This window comes from Phyllostomus discolor, chromosome 3 (assembly GCF_004126475.2).
Source record: "Phyllostomus discolor isolate MPI-MPIP mPhyDis1 chromosome 3, mPhyDis1.pri.v3, whole genome shotgun sequence".
In the NCBI taxonomy this organism is placed as follows: Eukaryota; Metazoa; Chordata; class Mammalia; order Chiroptera; family Phyllostomidae; genus Phyllostomus; species Phyllostomus discolor.
This window is the reverse complement of record NC_040905.2, coordinates 89,082,200-89,094,400: the sequence shown is the minus strand read 5'-3', so window position 1 is coordinate 89,094,400 and position 12,201 is coordinate 89,082,200.

Below are 12,201 nucleotides of genomic sequence, written 5' to 3'. Positions count from 1 at the left end.
ATTTTAAGTTTTAAAAATCATGTCAACTGATTAGCTTTTTACCTCCCTCATTACACACAAATATTATAGTTTGAAATTCTACTCTCAAAATTTTAAATGTCAGGTGAACAAATTCCAGAATGGTAAAGCCTATTAATTGTAACTGCTTATTCTTTTTTAAAAAATATTTATTTATTTTAAGGACAGAGGAAGGGAGGGAGAAAGAGAGGGAGAGAAACATCAATGTGTGTTTGCTTCTCACATGCTCCCAACTGGGGACCTGGCCCACAACCCAGGCATGTGCCCTGAACAGGAATCAAACCCATGATCTTTTGGTTTGGAGGACAACGCCCAACCCACTGAGCCACACTGGTGAGGGCATTTAAATGACACTCCTCAAATTTTAGAACTGGATTGAAGTTCACTTTATTTTCAAAGATTAGACAGGAAATCCAAACATTTCCAATCAAAGCAACCTTAACAATGACTCAGTTTAGAGACGGGGGGGGGGGGGGGGGGGGGGGGGGTGGGGGGGTGGGGGGGGGTGGGGGGGGAGGGGGGGGAACACTGCACACTCAGCAGGAGGCAACCCCATAAAGAACAAAAGGGGAAGTGCTCCTACTTCTACAAAACCTCTGTTCTTGAGTGAGTCGCTTAACTCCTTAGACCTTCCTTTTTCACGTATGTCAAATGGGAATATTATTAAATTCCATGCACACAGAGTTGAGGGGATAAAATATGAGCTCAGAACTATTAGAATTGTGTTACACTCTGTAGAAATTAAGGGTTGTAGTGAAAGTACAACTAAGAGCTGGGAGGAGAATTAGTGACATAGTTTTGCTCCTAATTACTTAAGGCAACTCTTCAACCATCTGGGTCTCAGATTCCTCATCTGCAAAAAGAGAGGGCTATGTTAGACAACATGTGATTTCCTTATCCACTATGAAATTTCTTGACGAATAGTTGCAAGCTGAGTAAACTCACAATTTAATAAGTGTGTGAACCAGGGTGAAATGACTGTGCATTTCAGCCATTTCAGAAAGTTTGCAGATCCCCAATGTTTCCCAAAGTAATCAACAAATACTTACTGAGGGCCCGCACCATGCAAAACATGCCAAGCTCTGACTGAAAAATATTTAGAACATGTTAAAAGTGGCTTCACTCTTCTATTGCTCTCTCCTCAATAGAAAATTTCAAAGCAATATATAAAAAAAATCCTTTGAGGAGAAAAAATCACAAAGTACATTTAAGCACATCAATATTTGGTGAGTTTACTAAAGACATTTCCAACGTTTCATCAGCTAATAAAGCTGGTTTCCTGGCTTTTTTAATCTGAACACATGTTTTCAACGTAATATATATGGCTCCATTGTCCTACGTCTCTATGATACCAGACACACACACTTCTTGCACAATAACTTAAACAGCCCATGCAAAAACCATTACTGTAATGTAATCTTCATTTTTGTAGCAATTTACAGAAAACATGGGAATATGTTAATATATACATCCATTATCTATTCATATAAATTTACATAAGTTCATGTTTATGCATTTAACTTGCTTTAAGAAACTGTAAAGGGAAAATAAAAGTAACAAATGCATTCAGATACACATATTAGTGTCTATCTATGATTAGTGTTTTTATGACTACCACATTATCAAAATACTAAGGAAGGAATAACAAAGATCAGGGTGATTTCGCAGAGGAAAAAAATAGTTTCAGGTATTTTGATTTCAAGGGCAACCCCTTAGCTCCACACAAATACTTTCTGAACTTTTGCTAATATTCAACACCCCTCCTGAATAGCAGAAAAGCCCTCCATTCACAAAACGCAAAAAGCCACAGGATGTAGTAAAACATCTGCTCTATTTGTAGATTACTCTTAGGCGCTAAGAAAGGCAGGTGTGTGAGCCCATAGCAGAGAGAGCTCCCCCAGGCCCTGGTGCTAGAGGAAGATGGAAATGGACACTTGCTTAGGTAGAGCAGAATCAGGAAGCAGAGGTGAGGGACCACCTTGGTCTACTTCATAATTTTATCCAGTGTTACACCATGATTGTGCTTGAAGTACCACCATTTAAGTAGATATTAAAACGTTCCTTAAACTGGCAACTAAGGATCCATAGGATTTGCATATATGTTTAGGGATCTGTAAACTGAAACTTTTTATTTTTTATGTATTCATTTTCATGCTGGTAGCAAGGAAAATTTGTTTTGCTCATTGAAAATAAAAAATTATCCTCTGTAGGGATATTTCCACATGGAAGGCATTTTCAGGGAATAAGGTTTTAGCTCCTCCAGTTAGCATTTGCTAACAAGGTACTGTATTTTTCGGACTGTAAAACGCACTTTCCCCTCCCCCCAAATTTGGGAGGAATAATGGTTGTTAATGTTGCTGTTGAGTTCTGTTTACATTTACAGTGGTGAAATATTATGGTATTTATGTTATTAAATATTTTACTACATTTTTTTGCTTTACCATGTTTTCCCTATTTTCCTCTTCTAAAACCTAGGTGTGTCTTATGGTCTGAAAAATATGGTATTTATAAGTCTTTTAAGGCTGAAAGATTTTTCCTCCTTGAGCATGGATGGTTCAAGTTCAAACATAATGGTGAAGTAGGAAAACCTACAGAGAAAACCACTGTTCTCCCTGGAGGTGACTTCGCTATTTCCAGTCAGCCCAAATCTATCAGTGCAAGTAAACCTTCGAGAAATGCTCGGCATATCATTGTGCAGAGGACTTAGATAGCCACTACAGAAATGGAATATCTGTCAGAGAGCTAAGTGAAAGGGAAATGTCTCCTTGGAGACAATGTAATATCTTAAAGACTACTGGGATATACTTGAAGCCCCAGGGCACTCATTCCGGGTAGTTTTTTTTTTTTTTACATAATTTCTTATTTTATTTTCATTGTTGTTCAAGTACAGTTTTCTGCCTTTTACTCCCATCCCAGCCCACCCCGCCCCCTCCCCACCTCCCTTCTGTTTTCACACCATCCCCCTTGTTGTTGTCCATGTGTCGTTTATACTTGTTCCTGTAAACCCTTCCCCTTTTCCCCTGAAATTCCCTCCCTTCTCCCCTCTGGTCACTGTGAACCTGTTCTTTATTTCAGTGTCTTTGGTTATATTTTGCTTGTTTGTTCAATGTTGGTGGGAATGTAGACTGGTACAACCACTATGGAAAACAGTATGGAATTTTCTCAGAAAACTGAAAATGGATCTGCCTTTTGAGCCAGCAGTTCCACTGCTAGGATTATATCCTAAGAACCCTGAAACACAAATCCAAAAGAACCTATGCACCCCAATGTTCACAGCAGCACAATTTACAATAGCCAAGTGTTGGAAGCAACCTAGGTGCACATCAGTAAATGAGTGGATCAAAAAACTATGGTATATTTACACAATGGAATGTTATGCAGCAGAAAGAAAGAACAGAACTCAAGAACAGAAAGAACAGAACTGGGTCCTACCCTTTGCGACAACATGGATGGAATTGGAAAGCATTATGCTAAGTGAAATAAGCCAGACAGTGAAAGACAAATACCATATAATCTCACCTTTAACAGGAACCTAAACAACAAAACATTCCTGGTGTTTTCTAATAGGCAGCCACTGCCATCAGAACCACATGAGATAACTTGGTAAACATACAGAGGCTTGTTCCCATCCCAGACCCACCAACACACAATTTCTTGGGCAGGGACCTGACAATCTGCTCTATATTAAGTTCTCCAGGTCCTTCTGATGTTCACAGAGATTAAGAGCTACCGCTCAGGTTTAACATGCAATGCGACAACACAGCACCTACCCTGGAATAACCCCATTTCTTCCTCCTCACCACCTGAAAGATATGGTCCATGTTGAAAAGTGGTAAAGACGTCAGGTATAGCTCAGGATTTTGTTAGGACCCAGGGGCATCAGTGATGTGAGAACTGTCTCCACAGCCTCTTCATAAGTTTTCTCATTCTTAAATTTCTCTAATACTGTATTTTCAGAAGAGATTTGGAAAAATGCTGTTTAGAAAGTCTAATATTAGCTTGACATGAAGACGGTTGTAAATAAAGAAGTTAATACAGTCATATATTTTTTGTATACAGATAGGGACTTTGTGGCACAGTTTAATATGTAACAAGTGAAAACGCTAAAGAAACCTCACGGAGATCATTTAGTAAAAGCATTTCAACCTTGTATGATATTTAAAAATAATAGATATTTCTCTTTTAACTAGAATGAATTAAGTGACCTGTATTTCTGATAATATAAAGAAAGTACATTCATGGGAGAAATTTGGAATACACTGAAAAGCATATGAAATAAAAGACATTGAGTATCGGCCTTAATTACAGTGTAAGCTGTATTTTTGCTTCAGGCATGGCTGTACACACAGCAGTTTGGTTCCTGGCACTAGTCAAATTGGCCATTCAATACACATTTGTTTACTGTGATTGAAAAGTCAATGATAGTCTTGACCAGTGTGGTTCAGTTGGTTGAGCATGGTCCTACAGAGCTTTCTGGTTCCGTTTCTGGTCAGGGCATACACCTGGGTTGCATATTTGAACCTGGATTGAGGTGTGTGTGAGAAACAATGTTTCTTTTGCACAGCAATGTTTCTCTCTGCCTTCTCTCCTTCTCTTCCCCTCTCTCTAAAAAGAAATAAATAAAATCCTAAAAAAAAAGAAAAAGTCAATGACAACTGTTATTGATGTTTTGACAAATTTTCTTTCAATCACTTATATCCACCCATGTCTTTTCCCTCATAAACATCTATTTACATATGTTTTCCTTGCTTTTTCATTCCTTAAGAGTAATCATTATACTAGAATTTAAAGAACATGAATATTTTTAATTTACCATCTGCCCTCTGCAGTTTGTACCCACTTGTGCCCGAAGCTGTATCGGATTGCCGTTTTGTTTGCTTTTGCAAGTATTGTGGACAGTGGTAGTTTCCAATTTTTACTAGCATTTCTGATGATTAATCACTTTGAACTTATTTGTCATGCTATGGTCATTTGCATTCTGCTTTTGGTAAATGCCTGATAATTTCCTATTTGCCACATTTCCAATGGGAAAAAGGTGCCATTTAAAACAATTTTAATTAATAAATTTTTACATTAAAAAGAATATAAGTTCATTTAAATTAAATGTTGCAGAACTTTTTCTAGTTGATGTTTGCCTTATTATTACAAGGTTTTATACAATACAAGATTTTAGTTACTTTTTGGTTATATTTCTTGGTATTTTCTTATGAGTTTTTCAACCCTGAGATAAGCCTAAGGTGATCAAAGGGGCACATATACTCATCACGTTTGGGAATCATTAGTTTAGAGTTCAGTTTGGTGAAAGTGTCTTTATTTTGGGAAATGTGACCCCACTTACATATTAAATAAATTATAAATAAATAAACTTCTTCCACAACTTCAAAATTATGAGAAATTTGTGAAAAGATCACCTAGTAGGTTAGTATATTTGGTGAAAGAAATACAAGTTAGAAGCATGAATGTTTAGAAGTGTTTTTTACAGTGTGGCCCTTGAGTAATATTTTATTATCATTCACTCTTTCTTCAGAATGAAAAAGGTAAGCTTGAAAAATGACTGTTCCATCTGACTCTGTGCCCTGGGAAATTGACATTTGGAACTGTGTCAGCTGAGCTTGCTTGCCTTCTGGCTTTTATTGGGGACTGGACAGTTGAGTCACTGGCATGAAGCTGAGCAGGAGAGTGAGGTAGGGCTATTTGTCCCCAGGGTCTCTTCTGGCATAGGAACCACAGGCAGAAGGGGGACACCCAGCACAGGAGGCTGAGAATAGGTCCTCTGTGTCCACCATAACCAAGGAGAACTTTTCCTTCATTCAACAAACACTCATTAAATACCTACTCTGCCAGGCACAGTTCTAGGTGCTGAAGACAAAGGTGGTGAGCGAGCAGGACAAGGTCCTTGCCCAGGGAGATCTCATAATACTGTAAAGAAAGAAAGAGTAAAGAAGCACAACAACCTATACTCAAGATAATTAGTGATTGTAATTAATATTATGGCCCAAATAAGCTGAGTTGTGTAACAGAGACCCTGCGGGATCTCCTTTAGATAGAGCAGCGATTTTCAACCAGTGTGCTGCAAGAATTTTTTAAAACATGCAAAACCTGACTATTTCAGGGGTGCCGATCTGTTTTCCCTTAGACTGTCAAATAAAAAAATGAGCATCCAACACAACAATAGCTGTCCACTGTGGATGAATCAAAATTATACTTATTTTTCTGTCAAATCTGCAAAAAATTTTTTTTAGTGTGCTGCAAAATTTTATTAATTAGTTTATGTGTGCCATGAGATGAAAAGGGTTGAAAATCAGAGACAGGGTGATGATTCAGGGAATGACTCTGAGCTGAGACTCAAAGGCTGGCCAAGCCTGGAGAGGGCCCAGGGAAGTATTGGGTTGGGCAAAAAGATCATTTAGTTTTTTCCCAAGAAAAGAAAAATGACTCTTCATTTTCTGGCCTTAGTCATCTTTTAAGATCTTCTTGTTGATTGATATTCTCAGTCTCCTACTTCTGTCCTTGTGCCACTGCAAGTAAATTTTACACGTCAGCCCAGTCTACTTTGTCAGTTAACTTCTGAGAGTGGTTCCCTGAGAGAGTACAGACCCTGCAGGGTCCGGCAGAAGGAACGCCTGCCTGAGTGTGGACAGTAGGGTAATCGTATGGGTGTAGTAATTTGTAGTTTTAATTTGGACATTTCACCTAAAATGTCATATGGTGCATTTGAGTGTGATATTATGTTATAAGATTATGTGCTTATGATTTTTAATAAAAGATTTTGTGATAAAAAAGGGATGTTATTTGTGCTGGACCCTGTATATTAAGAGGCTACAGATATAAACCAATATTTCCCTGAACTTTCCAGCTCACCCCAGCTGAATTCAGTTAAAATTTATTTTTGAAGGACAAAAGGAATTAGTCTTTATCTTGCTTTTAAAGTGACCTATAAAGTAGGGCCAATTCAGTATGGTGGAAATTCACTTTGGTTTGGTTTTAATACTTAGGTGAAATAAGGCAAACTAATTTGTTCTAGAATTTAAGGAATTGTCTCAGAATATTACTCCTAAACTTTGCATAATGAGGGTGTTTCTTTGTTTTTAACAGTCTGAGATCATAGAACTACACTAGAATTCACTGGAGGAAAAAATGCATTGCTGTATTATGGTTTTGCCAAAGTCTTTATCTGATTAAATTTATGACATTTCCTAGCATTTCTTTGATACAGTCTCTAACTCTACTTTAAAAAATTGTAACATATTTCTGAGTACCCAAAACTAAGAATTTTGTTTCACTAAATATTTTTGAGTGAAAAAGTAAGTGTTTTATTACATATGACATTATTTATTAGTATTAGTAATAATGGTTGTTTCATTTGTGGCTTCCTAGATCAATCAGAATTTCCCTAAAAAGTACACGAGTGCTTGAAGACAGGACCTTTCTGTACTGTGTTTTGGTATCTTCAGAATTCGTCTGATGTGTAGAAAATACACACACTAAAGAAATCTATGTTGAAAGAATGAATCTGCAGAGAGAAGAATGGTTAGAGACAGAACTCAGCCAGGAGAAAGGAAAATTAGGCTTACCTTGGTTTTAGTCAGATTTCTGACTATGATAAAAGGAAGCAGACGATTGGATTGGAAAGCACCACCAAATACCAGCGTTGAGGCCTGATAAGCAAGGCTCTCAGCAGAGCCATGGGGTTTTACTGCAGATGCTCACTTCCTCTCCCTGCACTGGACGTCCTTAGTAAGGCGTCACTGCATTCACAGGCAGAGGAGGCACTAAATACAAGTGGTCAAGTTTATGCATTCCTAAAGAGCAAAAAGGAGAAGATCTTATCAGAAATTTACATCAAATAGTGTATGCTTCTCGTTAGCTAAAAATAGTAGGCACCCTGATTCAAAAATAATATTCTGGCATATAAATTTATGTGTTTATAAACAGTAGTAATTAGTCTTCATTTTTTTTCATAGCTTGATTCAGCTTTTCTATACTTAAGACTACCAAATACACAACATCCCCTCAAAGCTGTGGCGGAACCTGACGGCCTTGCTGGGGCATGGTGAGGAAGACACTGAAGTCCACTGAGCAGATGGTTGCCTGGGAAGGTAAGTTCTCATCTCACTATCTCCTCTGAAAAGGAAGTTGGTTGTGGTCACTTCTAAGGTTGAATTTACTGAAGAATTCTTAGATTTCTAACTAAGCACCCACAATCTCAGTGTATCTCACCATCTAGATTTATTACCATTAACACAAAAGATATATGCCTTTTCACAAAGAACAGAAAACCAGGGGAAAAACACCTAAGACCCTATCAATAAAACAGGCTCCAAAAGGAGTGTTGGGAATATGTCAGTGAGAGGAGATCCAGTATTTTCATTTTCAAATGGCTGCTAGGTTATCAGATCCGTGTTTATAAAATGAAATCTGAGGTACCACCAGAGAGGCAGGAACTTTCTTTACTTTTCAGTAAATGAAGATTTATGTGGAAGGTAAATAAAATACCCCAAGAGCTGAGAGGCTGTGGATGAAGCCATGTTGAGAGACTTATTCCTTGTGTGCCCCAAGGGGGCGCTGTAGAGCCTCGAGCACAGGTGTTCTGAGATTAGCGTCCAAGGATGCTTGTGCGATCTTTCCAGCCCGCTGAGCAGCCAGAGCGTTTGAACATGTTCTTTCTCCCAGACAAGCTGTATCTTTATTTCTACCCCCAAGTGCCCTATCAATGTTAGCCTTTCTTTTTAACTTCTGATATGACAGGAAGATTGGAAGCCACTGTAGCATATGACACAGATAAATTAACCCATTAAACATGAATAACATGTGTAATTTGTTGGCCACTATGATAAAGGAACCTTAGTATGAGTCTTAAAGTACATTAAATGGCTCACTTGTTCACATGAATTAGCTTTCTAGCATTCCCCACAAAGCTGAATAAACTAAATTGCTCAGTTGAACTGCTCAGTGTGTCTGGGGGGCGGGGGGAAGAACTTAATTTTCACATTAATGGGGAACATTTTTGGCTTAGATCCTTCTGGTTCTTTATGGTGAGCTATGCCATCTGCGTAGGGAAAGGTAGTTATTTTATATCTTTATATCTTTATTTTATATCTTTATGATCAAAAGGCATGCAACTGATTTTAAAAAGCTGTTTTAATGTGGGTACAAGCTAAAGAAAAGGGAGCCAAAGTGCTGATGTGCACCGTTGAAGATGCAAGTCTTCTGTCAGCAGAAGCCTGCCTGTTGGATTAGGCTTTGGGAAGTACTGAGAGTAAAGAGGCGAAAGATTTATACGATCTGAAGAGAATCCAGGATACATACTGTGAGGTGACATTGTGCTCAGTGTTGTAAACACCACATAAAGTTCTCTCCTAAGTAACGTAAGAGATATTATCGCCTTTCTTACAGCTGAAGAAACTGGAGCTCACAGGAGGAACTTGATTTATTCCTGGTGATCTCTATGTCTCCTCAAGGAAGACACCTGGTTGACTGAGCCAACCCTGCATGTTTTGGTGTCCTGTGTTTGGAGCACCTGGAGCTCTGATGCACCCTTCACCCCATCAGAATGGTCTCTGAGTTCTCGGAAAGCACAGTACATGCAGTTGCATCCAGGTATCCTAATTTTTTGAAAAGGTCCCCTTGTGATTTTTCTATGTAGACAGACTGAAAACCAGAGAGTAAAGGACTGCCTGTTTACAAGCTAGGGCAGACTAACTCTTAAATCGATCTTCAAAAGTGCCAGTTGAAGTGTTAATTAGCATACATAATCAAAAAACATTCAGACCTAGATATAACTGCTTACATAGTTTTGGTAGCACACAAGATTCTCCTAGAGCCTTTTCCAATATGAATTATCTGATGACTTTATAGTAGAAATATTTATTGTGTGAAGACAAGTTCAACAGAACTACAAAATGAAGAAAACTGAGCTAAGGCAGTTAGTTATTTTCAACCCTGGTGGCATATTTGACGCACTTTGGGACAGTTTAAAAAAAAAACAACAGATGCCCAGAATTCAACTCTAATGAACCAAACCAGACTCTTCTAAGACAGGCTGGGATATGGGTGCAATTTTGAAACTCCCTGGTGACTTTAATGTGCAACTGAGGTTAAGACCCTGTCCTAAGACTTAAGAGGGATTTTCAACCTGTCACTTGAGAGTTATTAGGCAATGCTTCCCAAACTTTAACCTGCGTAGGAATCATCCAGGAAATTTAGTAAGCTACAGGTTCTGCCTCAGTAGTACTGGGGTGGGGTTTGAGATTCTGCATTAGCCATGGGCGTGGTGGTGATGCTGTGAGGGGCACATTGGGTAGCAATGCTTTGGAGCACTAGTTCTCAGACTTGGCTGCATACTGGAATCACCTGGGGAGTAAAGACCCCAACAGTATCTGGGTCCCACCCATGGAAATTGGGTTTCATTGATGTGGAGCCTCCAAGTGATTCTAATTGGTGTCAAAATTTGAGATGACTGCAAGTGAGAGAGGGAGAAGGAAGGAGTAATCCTACATGAGGAGGAATTAGAAGAGTACCATGTGCAGGGGATGAGCTAGATTGACAAACAGGTTTCATGGTCTATAGATCAGCGTCAAAAAGTCTGCTTTTTTATTTATCTAGAAAATTTAGAAGTTCTGCTACCATAGGGTAGCAGCCAGGTGGCACTAAGTAGCCCTGCCCTGAATAAGGTACATGCAATTTCCTACGTGCCAGGCCTACCTGTCCCCTTCCTTCCTTCCTTCCTTCTTTCCTTTTCTTCTCTCTCTCTCCCCCTCCTCCCTCTTTCCCTCTCTTTCTTTCATTTTGTTATTACTTGCTTCACCCTGCAAGTGATCAAGTTGGAAAGCTCTGGGCTATGCAATGTCTGCAGCACACTGACTCCAGGTCACCAGGCACAACTGGCAACACCCTGTCAGAACTGTCTTTAACCAAGAATGATGGTACATAGAGTGAATAATTAGCCTACCCAAGAGAATCTGTAGACACTGCCCTTGGTACCTTAGTAAAGAGCTGTCCTTCCCCACAGCTGATCTTTAGGAATATTTAGGGCCACACAGTTTATTGGGGGAGCACACAACAGAGCACAGCCATGGCAACTCCCAGCTCTGGGTACTTAACCTCTGCATGTGAGGGAAATAGGAACAACCTGACAAGGTCATGAGAACTGAGTAACAGACATAGAGCACCGATCAAAGTGCCTGGCTCTTAGTAAGCGCTCAGTTCACGTCAAGCTGCCATCATCACCCATGTTGCACCTACACCTTTCGCTGGTCACAGGAGCTGGGTATGTCCAGAGCGCACTGGGCAGCAGTTTGTAGACAATTAGACTGGAACTCCCTTTAAGAGACTCTAACCTTGGAGCAAAATTTCCTATTCTGTGAAAAGCCAGGAAATATTTTGTGTATTAGCTCAAGCCAAACATCCACCAAACACATCCTACCACAGAGAATTAAAATGGAAAGGCTCTGGATTTAAAAAGCCCTAACCATCTGGGGAGAATGTGTCATCGGCATTCCCTGCTTGTGTCTGGCGCCTTCTATTTGTGCTGATCACCCATGTGCCCTTTGTCTCTCTCTCTCACTCCACTGACTCCCTTCAGAAACAGCAGCTTGCTCTTCTCCAGACTGTTCCCGGTGGGGAGGCTTTCACAAGATAGGTCATCAGTAAAGCAGTATTGTAAGAGTGTGAACGAATAAACCCATACACACTCATCCCGGAGGACTCTTGGTAGCTAAGGTTTGCTGTATCACATTTCTTTTGTGTTGAAACACTTCAGAACCTATGCTGCTAGTCTATCAGAGACAGAGCGTTTGTTGGATGATGTTCGTGTAAGTAAATCTCTGTGCACCTGGACTTCCAATTTCCCACATTTCAATTAGCCAGAATAGAATTTGTGTACAATCCAAATTTAACAATTAGTAATGACAGCATGATTGATTTTTTATAGAAGTGGCTTTGCTATTTTGCAAGTTAATGTAGACCAAAATAATTTAATGCCTTGCCTTTCTAAGTATCTTTCATTTGTATCTTTATTAGTTTTCCATAGAGAAGTTTTTCAAAGGATAAAGAGGAGATGCTAAACCTGCTTTGAGAGGTTTTGACCAGCCAAGCTGATCTAAACATAGTACTATTTAGCAAATTTGTATTCACAGAATTTATTCCAATACCTAAAATAAAAATCTGTAAAATGCATTTCAA